Below are 10,000 nucleotides of genomic sequence, written 5' to 3'. Positions count from 1 at the left end.
CAGATTTTTTTTAAGTCTTTAGCTACATCAAAGTTCAGAGCAAATGACGCCAACAGCAGCTAGAAATGTCTAGTGCATTGCACGTCTGAGCCCTAAATCGATGTGGCTAAAGAGTTTTGCTGTCTAAAGCAAGCACAACATTATCGCCACAGGGCGAACGGCCTACTGTTCCGGGACTAAATGTGACCCGTACAGTTTACACATCTCCTCAGGCCCGCCTCACGTACGATAATGGAAGACGCTTACTAGCAAATCGTTAGACTTGGGCCTTCATTGGACTTAATGATGTCCTCGGGCAGACTTCCTTTAGACAGCAAATACAGAACGCTAATCGGTCGGCTCCTTGTCAGAGTCACCGCGCGAACTGAATTCAGACGAGTGTAGCCTGGGCTAAACTTGACACAAACTGAAAAGGAGGTGGGGGGGGGGAGGGGGAGGGGTGGTGGTCGATAAATAATGAAAAAAATACCTAAATAAATGAAACATGCGTCAAGGAGTTTCTACATTTCATGCTAGGTAAGATTTCCAAGCTGCTGTCATAGCGAAAGCAGAAAAAAAAAACAATGAAAAAAAACAAATAAAGCAAGAAACACTTGATTCAGTCTTTAACACCGTTTTCATAAATCCAGACATATATGCACTAAAATAACTGGACAAAATAAATTAATAAAGTAAAAGAGACATGCTCAAAAACCTTTGAATTGATGCTCAGTTAAAGGAAAAGGTCAGTTCAAAAAAGGAATATTTCTGTCGACGCTGATAAAAACCTTGCACTAAGTTTAGCCACTCGCCAAAGTTTCTGCCTCTAAGCGCAGGTTTTCCGTATGAAATTCGTCTCCAAAGAAGGGCAAAATTCGACATCGTTACCGCCATTTTGAACAGAGATGTTTTCCAAATGGCTTCAGACAAGCCCTTTAACTCCCACTCTGGGTTATGGCTGCTCTTGAGTCGTATTATTTTTGGCCAAACATGCTTCAAACTCCGGAAATGATAACAGTGACGTGAAGATAGTGAAGGGATAATCGCTTAAAAAAATACATTTTGCTGACCTTGTGAACGATGCAAAGTCAGTTGCAGGGTCTTTTCCCGCCAATTTTGGGTCTGACGGAATGACGTCACCCAAACACGACATGACTGCCTGACCATGCGGCCTCCTAAGTCGAATTTGCGCTTCTTTGGGAAAAATTTCTTCACGATAGCAGGCACTGTAGAAGCTGAAACTACGCTGGGTGGAAAGCCCCACTGTCTACTTACTATGGGTGGAGACAAAAAAGTAAGCTTTTTGGAGTGACCTTCTCCTTTAAGGTCCCATTCTACAGCTCATCTTTTGATTAAACTGGAGGTTCCAGTCTCCAGCTCGTCTTCTGTTCGCCTGATACGCCAGACCCTAACTACCGGTCTTTTAGCCTATAGCACCAGAGCGCTTTCCAGTAGTCCTCAGATGGCCAGTCATGTCCAGGTTTGAGTTCTCCTTTCTCGTCCTGTCAAGTAACAAACAAAAATGCGCTCAGACAACATCTCCTGTGTCGACAAAGCTTGCCATTACTTGTTGATAAGAGATCTGTCAGCTTAACATACTGAAACTGTATATCGTTTCCCTGGCTAGTGACATTTTTTACACTAGGTAATCTCTGGACAAAACTACTCTCTGTTCAACTCAGCTCGCAATTTAAACCGCAGCTTTTCTATTGAAACGTTTTCTACTAAATAAGAATCTTAAGTTTACATTTCCTTGAAAAGTGCTGAAAATTCAAATATTGTTTATTAACAGTTGGTCCAATTTTCACTAGGGGCAAATAATCCGACGCCGAATTTATATTAGGAGACGATTTGTCCGTCTGAGACGATTTCACCGTATAAGCCGAATAAATCGTCTAGTTATAAATCCGGTGTCTAGACGAATTATGCGGCCAAATTCGACTTAGATCTTCGATGCATAGATTGTCGACAGTTTATTCGTCTCAGACAGACGAATCATCCGTCTCAGACGGTTACTTCTTCCCTAGTATAAATTCGGCCTTTACGAGGTATGCTGGAGCTACACAGATCACATTATCATAAAGGTCAGCTAAATCTTCACATCCCTTACGAACTCTGGAAGTAAGAATTTATGAAGTCTGCAATTTTGTCGGTGCGCCAGATGAGAAAGATGAAAGCTGCAATATGACGGTAAAATGTTCTCCTGAAGTTATAATCATACCATCAAAACCCACTCCCCTACTTAGAGTTCAAGTTCAAGCTAATATTACGACCAATTATTTTCTAACAAGCGATCTATGTTAGCATTTTTTTAGTCTAAAATGGTTTGAAATCTGGATACTTGAGACTATGGTGACTTAAGTGAATACAAAAGTAAACAAGAAATTATTGCATGAGATTTAGTAGATAATTTTAAACTATCATGGAAAGACTGTTGCTTACTCTAGTGAAATAAAGTCGCCTCAAGTCGCCTAAAGTTACCTAAAATCGCCTTTAATCGCCTAAAGTCACTTTGTTTTTTCTGCCAATTTTGCTTAAGTCGCCCAAAGTCGCCTTAAATCGCCCAAAGTCGCCTTACGTTACGGCGACTTAATGCCCAGAGTAGACCTGGAAATAGAAGTGATACCTCACTGTTTGTTTCTTACAAAAACGTTTTCGCTACTGTTTCAGTCAGAAGGAAATCAGACCAAAGTTAACTCACGAATAGCCAGAAAAAAAGTCTAAATCCGACGAATTATAGATGATGCATACTTCAAGAAAGCCAGCCGTTGAAAACCTCTGCGAAGGAGACAACAGGAAAGCCGAAGTAGGTCAAAATGCCATTCACCTAAGGTAAGGTTTTTCCCACCCGCTTTCCGTAATTCTTTTCGGTAGACCGTTGACGAGTCAGTTGAGACATCACTGCTAAAACAGGTTTTTACGGATTTACTCTGTGTTATGTCACGGGCCTCAGTAATAGACTATTGTGCGTGTCAGAATTAATGTTCTTAGCATAAATAGATTTACAGCCTGGGCATTTTCTATTCGCAAATTTCACACACGTTGTTCTTTGAAGACTTTTCGAGTAAAATGTTGACGATTCGGAAAAGAAATTTGAAACAGGATTCGCTTTTGGCGGACATTCCAGTGCAAATTGATATAGAAAGAAAACACTGAATTAGCAAGCGCCGGAAGGATTTCCTTCCAAAAGAGAAATTAGGTATAAGAGATATAGTTTGACGGACGCTGTTAAGTTTTGTTCATTTAAATCATTTTGTTCTTGAACTTCCAGAAAGTACATGTAATTCTATTGAAAGGCGGATTAACTCTCCGTCATAAAATGTCGTTTCGGGATCAATTTAAAACTGATAAAAGGCTACGAACTCTAACTTGCATACATGCCATGGAGGATTAAAAATGCCGAGCAATGCGTAATAGAGAGACTCAGACAAGCGATACAAGTGCAAAGCACTGCAACAGAAAAACTAACAGATTTACAGCAGAGCCACAACAATGCACGCAGTGAAATTAAAATGGATATTTCGTCCCAATGTGACATGAAAATTTAACTCTTTATGATCAGAATTCGACTGGTTTATCGCGCTTAATTTATCCGCAAAACTTTGCCCTTGTCTTTTCATTTTAAACAAAATCGAACGTTCCCTCTGCAAAACAAGGAAAAGAAAGCAAACTGCGAAATCAAAAGTTATTTCACTATTACGGTATACAGTTAAAACAAATAGTAACAAAAGACGCAAAACGTACGTGGTAAGATGACGAGAAGGCGTGGATCTTGCTCTGACGTACAACTTCAGTCAAATCATTCACTTGTTTTTTGTCATCTTAACACCATGAAGCTGTAGGAACTCCAGTTGAGAAGCTCGGCTGAGATGTCGCGTGAGATCACTTACTCCTTCACCAAGAGGGTTAGATGACAAGTTGAGATAAGACAAGTTAGGAGCCTGGTACAGAGATGTTGCGATGACAGAAGCAGGCTTGGCTGTCAAATTGATATGCTGAAGTTCCAACCTATCAAGTCTATTTGTAAATTTAATACGTGAAACCAGAGTCTCCACCAACACAGGATCAGTAGCAAGTCCTTCACCAGACTGAAATGATTACACTACGTGGAGAAGTCGCAAAGGATAAAACGGCAATGAGGGTTTCCATCTCTTGCCTTTTCATATCAGAAATCAAAAATCTCCAGACACAGGAGAGACCATGTTGAATGTTATCACAGGCACTATCAGTGTTATCAGTCAAACACAAAGCGCCACAGTTGTCTGGTTTATTTGACTGGTCACTAACCGACTTCTTCTTCTGAGTAGACTCTGGTAATGAAATTAGCTCTCTTAGCATTTCAGTGGAAAATGCAGAATGCCTATCATGAATTTGAGCAATATAAAGGTATATCTTCCCGTCTTCTTTCTTGAGGAAAAAATCATCTACTGAACGATACTTTTTTAGGAAATCCGAGGCTTTCTTTTCGCCCGAACAGCTGACAACAACAGCACTGAGGTCGTCCACCACAGTGATCAGGTCTCGATAGATTTGCTCTGTATGTTTACCGTGAGAGAAGAAAATGAACTCAGGCGACGCAGCAAATTTCAGAAAATGCTCGCTGGCAACGCTATGCAGCTGGTCAGAATTAATGAATAAAACACCTCCAACGTAGGACAAAAACATAAGATAGAGATCTCGCCTCTTCTCGGATGCGCAGCAAACAAAGCATTGTGAAATAAGGGTTAGAAACTGCTTTTGGTCTTTAGACAAATCTTCAATGCAAGGTGTTTCAGTGAAGTTGTACTTTGTCAGACCTTCCTTCTTTCCTACGATCCCCAGATGACTCAGAACAGCGCATGCCGCATCTGCTGACAGCTCACAAGCAAATTTAAGAACTTCAATCATCTTGACAATCTTTGCTAAGGAGCCAACATCGGACAGACAGGTAGCACTTTCTTCTTTTAACAACTCCTCCTTGAGATATAAAGCTCCAAGGAATTCCTGTACTGATTTATGTATAAAATATACAGCTTGCTCGGGATTTAGACTTGATACATTCAGGACATGAAACAAACCGACTTCAATTAATTTCGTAACTAAAATGCCGTTAGGCCGTTTGCTAAAAGGAAAAGAAAGAAAATCTTGCAAAAGTGCATCAAAGGCAAGTTTGCCTAATGTACAGAGCTCTTCTTTATGGTCGTCTATTTTTCTAAATTGCTTTGTTTTTACATGTTTTTCGATAGAGTGATTGAGTAAGGTTTGAAGGAAACTTGTGTAAATGTCGGCCCTTGATTTTGGCAGTCCCCTAAGGTGACTTTCCTTCCAGACTAAACAGAGCATCAACAAGAGGAGAGGTATTTCTGCCATGCCTTTCAAATGTTTTTTGTGTAGGTAGCTTACAAACTCTTCAACTTCTTCTTCATCTCTCAGAAACTTGCTTGCAAACGCTCTGACCTGATCGTTACTCTTGAAACCGTTTATTTGAAATTGCACGTGGCTGGGAAATCTTACTTCGGCAGCTTTCTCTTGCCGTGTGGTCATAATGACATGGCAATCCCTCAGTAGCGTGCCCTCCCAAATATTACGGACAGGGGATTGCTCACAAGTACAGAAGTACTCATCATAGCCATCCAAAATGAGTAACACCTTTTCTTGATTATGAAGTATGTAATCATAGACATCATCAACTGAAACCACTTCATCACTAGCCAGCAGTTTGGAAGCTCTTAGAACATCACGGATATCTTTCAAATCACACACATCTCGCAACTTAATCAGCAGCACAACATCAAATTTCTTTAGGATTCCTTTCCTCTGTTTAGCCCAGTCGAAAGCAGTCTTTTTGGAAAATGTGGTTTTTCCTATACCTGGCCGTCCATACACCAGAAGTCGCTTTGGATTAGGATGATGTTTGTCGCCCTTGAATATGTCGATGTAGTCTTCCAGTTCCTCTTGTGTCACTCCACTGGGTTTCCTGTCATCCCTGACCCAGGATAATTGCGTGTAGATGTCATCAATATGAATGGCAGAGCATTCGTCCCACGGGATGATTTTCACCTTGCTCACGGTGTTATAAATAGACTGCAGCTGTTGTTGGCACTTTTCAAGGTTGAAGGGTTCTGCGAGAACGAGAAACGGATAAGGCAGTTAAACATTTTACTTTTGTTGAGTAAAACTGAAAACCCTATTCCTGACATGTATTGATGTGTATTGTGAACAACGAATTTATAAAAGCAAGAGAAATGATAAATGGTATGTTTACCAGCTGCCAGCCCAAGTTAGTTTAAAAGAGTGAGTGGATATTAGATTACAACTTTGCTATTTATTCTTCGTGCTTGCTCTACTGTAGTAGGTAACAGCTGTATTGTTACCTCCTTGCCTAGTTCCTGTAAGGCTTTCTCCCCGGCCCGGTGGTTAGGGCGCCGGACTTAAAATCCGGAGGTCGCGGGTTCCAGTTCCGCACTGACCACTTAGCTGGAGTTGTTCCTCGCTAGACCTTAGTTCAACTTCTCGGTCATGCTCGTAAATAGCCAACTGGTCTGCCTCCCGCCAGTTGGGAATTTTCACCATGTTATGTTCATTTGCATTATTTGTTTCATCATTTGGTTTCATTGCCCCTGAAAAGCCCCATTGAGATATTTATTTTAGATATTTAATTGATTTCGGTGACGTATCTGAAACGAACGGTCCGGAGTACCCTAGACAATAACAAAATGTGCATGCGTTTGGATCAGCAGCAGAATGCTTGTTGTTGAATTTTGGCTAAGCTTCAGGGATTTCAATTCCTGGTCTTTCGTAAATTTTATGTACAGCGGGAAACCGAAGGGGCACATTTACCCGATCGACTTTGCTATCCAGACAACTTCAATCATAACTCAGTCGGAGAAGATGCTGATTATTACAACTCCTAGGAATGGGAACTTTTAGCAAGTTTTCTGCAGTTTGGCTCAGAAGTGCAACTTCCTCAAAATTACTTACTGTTACAGGTATGATTATGCTTGTCACACAAACTTTTTTATTTGACATGCACCTCAACTGGAAGCCTAAGCAACCGATTTTATCAAGTTTCGAATGCTAACAGGTTGTGACTTATAAATTCTTTTCAACTACGGAAGGATAGTTCCGACTCTTTTGAACCAAAAACTGGAAGAATATTTCGCCCCTGCACGAATCTGACGTTAGAAATATGTTGAAATATGTTGAAATATCTGTGTGTTTCACTGAGTTCAGTTCTAATCGCTTGTCATGATGTTTTGTCTCCTTACATTAAAGAAAATTCTAGGAAAGGTTGTTGTAGACGTTGTTCAGTAAATAAGCCTGTGGTTCGTATAGTGTGATCGTCTGGGTGAGTGTAGTTCTGAAAAGAACTGTTGTTGGTGACTGACGTTTCGACAACCTGAGCGGAAGTCATCTTCAGAGTCAAGTGAATAGTGTTTGTCAGTCGATGATGTTATAAGTCTGGTCCGTTGAACGTGATTGGTCGGTATAGCCATGATGGTATTGGCTGAGACTAGTGTAAAGTTTGTCATCAGTCATTGGTGGGTTTCGATCCGTCTATTGTTAGTCAAATAGGTCGGGTTTGATCCGTGTATTGTTAAGTCGGTCTGTTAGAAGTCTGTTTGTCGGTTTCGTTTCCGTCATGGATAAGTCGTTTGTAAGGCGCCGGTAGTTGTTGACATCTGTTAAGAGGCGTTTGTTCTAGGTTAGTGTACCAGCTTTCCAGAGTCAGTCGTTGCAAATAGTTTGTACTGTAGGTTAAGCACTGAGCAGAGTTCCAGTCAATGTTGTGGTTTGTCAGTTGATGATGTACAGCAATGTGATTGTTGGCATCACCATTTCTCGTGGCTCGTTCGTGTTCAATCAGTCTCGTGTCAAGGTTTCTGCCAGACTCACCAATGTAGGAAGCCTGGCAGTCGGAGCATTTGATCTTGTAAACTGCTCCCTGTCTGTTGTTAGGTTCGTCTCTGTCTTTCCCGTTGGTCAGTAAGTGTCGTAACGTAGTTGTAGGTTTGTGGGCTACAGGCATGTTGTAGGGCTGTAGGATCCGTGAGATGGTCTGAGAAGTGCCCTTAATGTAAGTTATGGTCATTGTAGTAACAGGTGTAGGGTACCTGTTCGTAGCGTCAGCTTCAGTAGGTCGGTAAATGTTTCGTCTAATAAAGTCAGCGTTGTAGTTGTTTTTGTGAAAAACACGTTTAAGGTATCTGTTTTCGTCAGGTAAGCTGTCCGGTGTGTCACAAACTAGTTGTGCTCTTCTCGTCAAAGTCTTTATAGTCGTGGCTTTTTGTGAAGTCGGGTTGTAGGATAATTCGTCAAGTAATCTGTCGGTATGCGTCGGTTTTCTGTACACTGTCGTTCGTACTTCGTTGTTGTCGCGGCTTACCAAACAGTCTAGAAAAGGAATTTTTCCATTTTCTTCGATCTCTTTAGTAAACTGGATGTCGGCGTTCTTTTCGTTTAGGTGGTCGTGAAAATCGTCAATTTCGTCTTTGTGAACGGCGGTAAAGGTGTCGTCAACGTAGCGTAACCAAAGCGGTATCGTTTGTCGGCAAGTTGCAAGGGCGCGTTCCTCCACGTGTTGCATCACAATTTCTGCAACAACAACAGAAACAGCCGACCCCATGGCTGTTCCATGCAACTGTTTGTAGTGCTTACCGTTCTGGTGAAAGTAAGTCGATGTAAGGCAAAGGTTCAGTAAGTCCATGATGTCTTCTGTCGGTAACGGTAGTTTAACAGTAGATTGTTGTATAGCGGTCTCGGTACACTGTAATGCTAATTGAAGTGGAATACTGGTGAACAGTGATTTCACATCAAAAGACACAAGTTTGTAGTCGCCAGGTATCTTTACTGTCTTAATAGCGTCAATAAAGTTCTCCGTAGATTGTAGTTTGCGTCTTGATTTGTCGGTAAGGGATTGCAGTATGGTCGTCAAGTACTTAGACAGTTGATACGTAGGGGACCCACAGAATGACACTATAGGTCGCATCGGTATACCAGGCTTGTGCAGTTTCGGTAGTCTGTAAAGTTTCGGTGCTTGAGGTACTGAGCACCTCAGTCGATAGTAGCGTTGAGTGTCAATAGCGTCAGTCTTTTTAAGCGTAGGTATTTTGCTGTTAAGTTTACGTTGAAGTGCTGGCGTCGGATCGCGTTTAAGTTCTTCGTAAGTTTGTTTGTCGTTAACAAGTACGTCCATTTTGTCAAAGTAGTCAGTCTTTTCCATAACAACAGTGACACGTCCTTTGTCGGCTGGTAGTATGACAATGTTGTCGTCGTTTTTCAGTCGTTTCAATGCTTGTTGTTCGTCTTTTGTCAAGTTATTGTCAGGTATAGAGGCTGATTGTACCGCGGAAGCAATTCTGCTTCTGATGTTATCCTTGGCAGATTCTGATAAGTCTCGCTGACGAGACAGAGCCGCCTCAACACTAGATACAATAGACTCGGGCGGTATCCGTTTAGCCGTCACTGAGTGTTTTAGTCCGTAGGACAGTACGTGAGTCTCGGTTTTGTCTAAGGGACGGGAAGAAATATTCCTGACCCAGTTATCGTCAGTTTTCGGTCGTTTTCTGTCTTTATTGCGTTGAAGTGCTGTCAGTTTTCGTTCTTGTTCAGTACGAACGCGGTCTGTGGTTTTGTCGGCTCGCCTGTCGGCGATTCACATAACAGTATCAATAGTGAAGAATGATCATCGCAGTAAATTTTCCAATTTAAGCAATTGGAAAGAAGAAGCCTGAAAAAATCAGGACTTCAACGGGATTCGAACCCATGACCTCCGCGATACCGGTGCGATGCTCTACCAACTGAGCTATGAAGCCACACATTGGGAGCGAGGTCAATTTATTGAGTTCATATCTTCCTGTGAGGAGTGAGATGATGTGAAGTTTATATGAAATAATTCATATATGAACTGCAGTTGTAGATGATAGTGAAGAATGATCATCTACAACTGCAGTTCATATATGAATTATTCGATCTGGATGGCCTCTTGTGTGTTCAACGGAGACTTAAGTTTAAGTCCGGCCGGAACGAGACCCTGGTCTTT

The 10,000-nt window shown here is 41.5% G+C and overlaps 1 pseudogene; it reads right to left on the bottom strand.

Moving 5' to 3' along the window:
* Positions 1–1,173: 1,173 nt before the first annotated feature.
* Positions 1,174–10,000, bottom strand: part of LOC145501662 (uncharacterized) — an 18,981-nt pseudogene continuing 10,154 nt past the window's right edge.

Source organism: Orbicella franksi, chromosome 10 (assembly GCF_964199315.1).
Source record: "Orbicella franksi chromosome 10, jaOrbFran1.1, whole genome shotgun sequence".
NCBI classification, from domain to species: Eukaryota; Metazoa; Cnidaria; class Anthozoa; order Scleractinia; family Merulinidae; genus Orbicella; species Orbicella franksi.
Note: the sequence above shows the minus strand (reverse complement) of the source record. Positions and strands in the feature narration are given on the sequence as shown.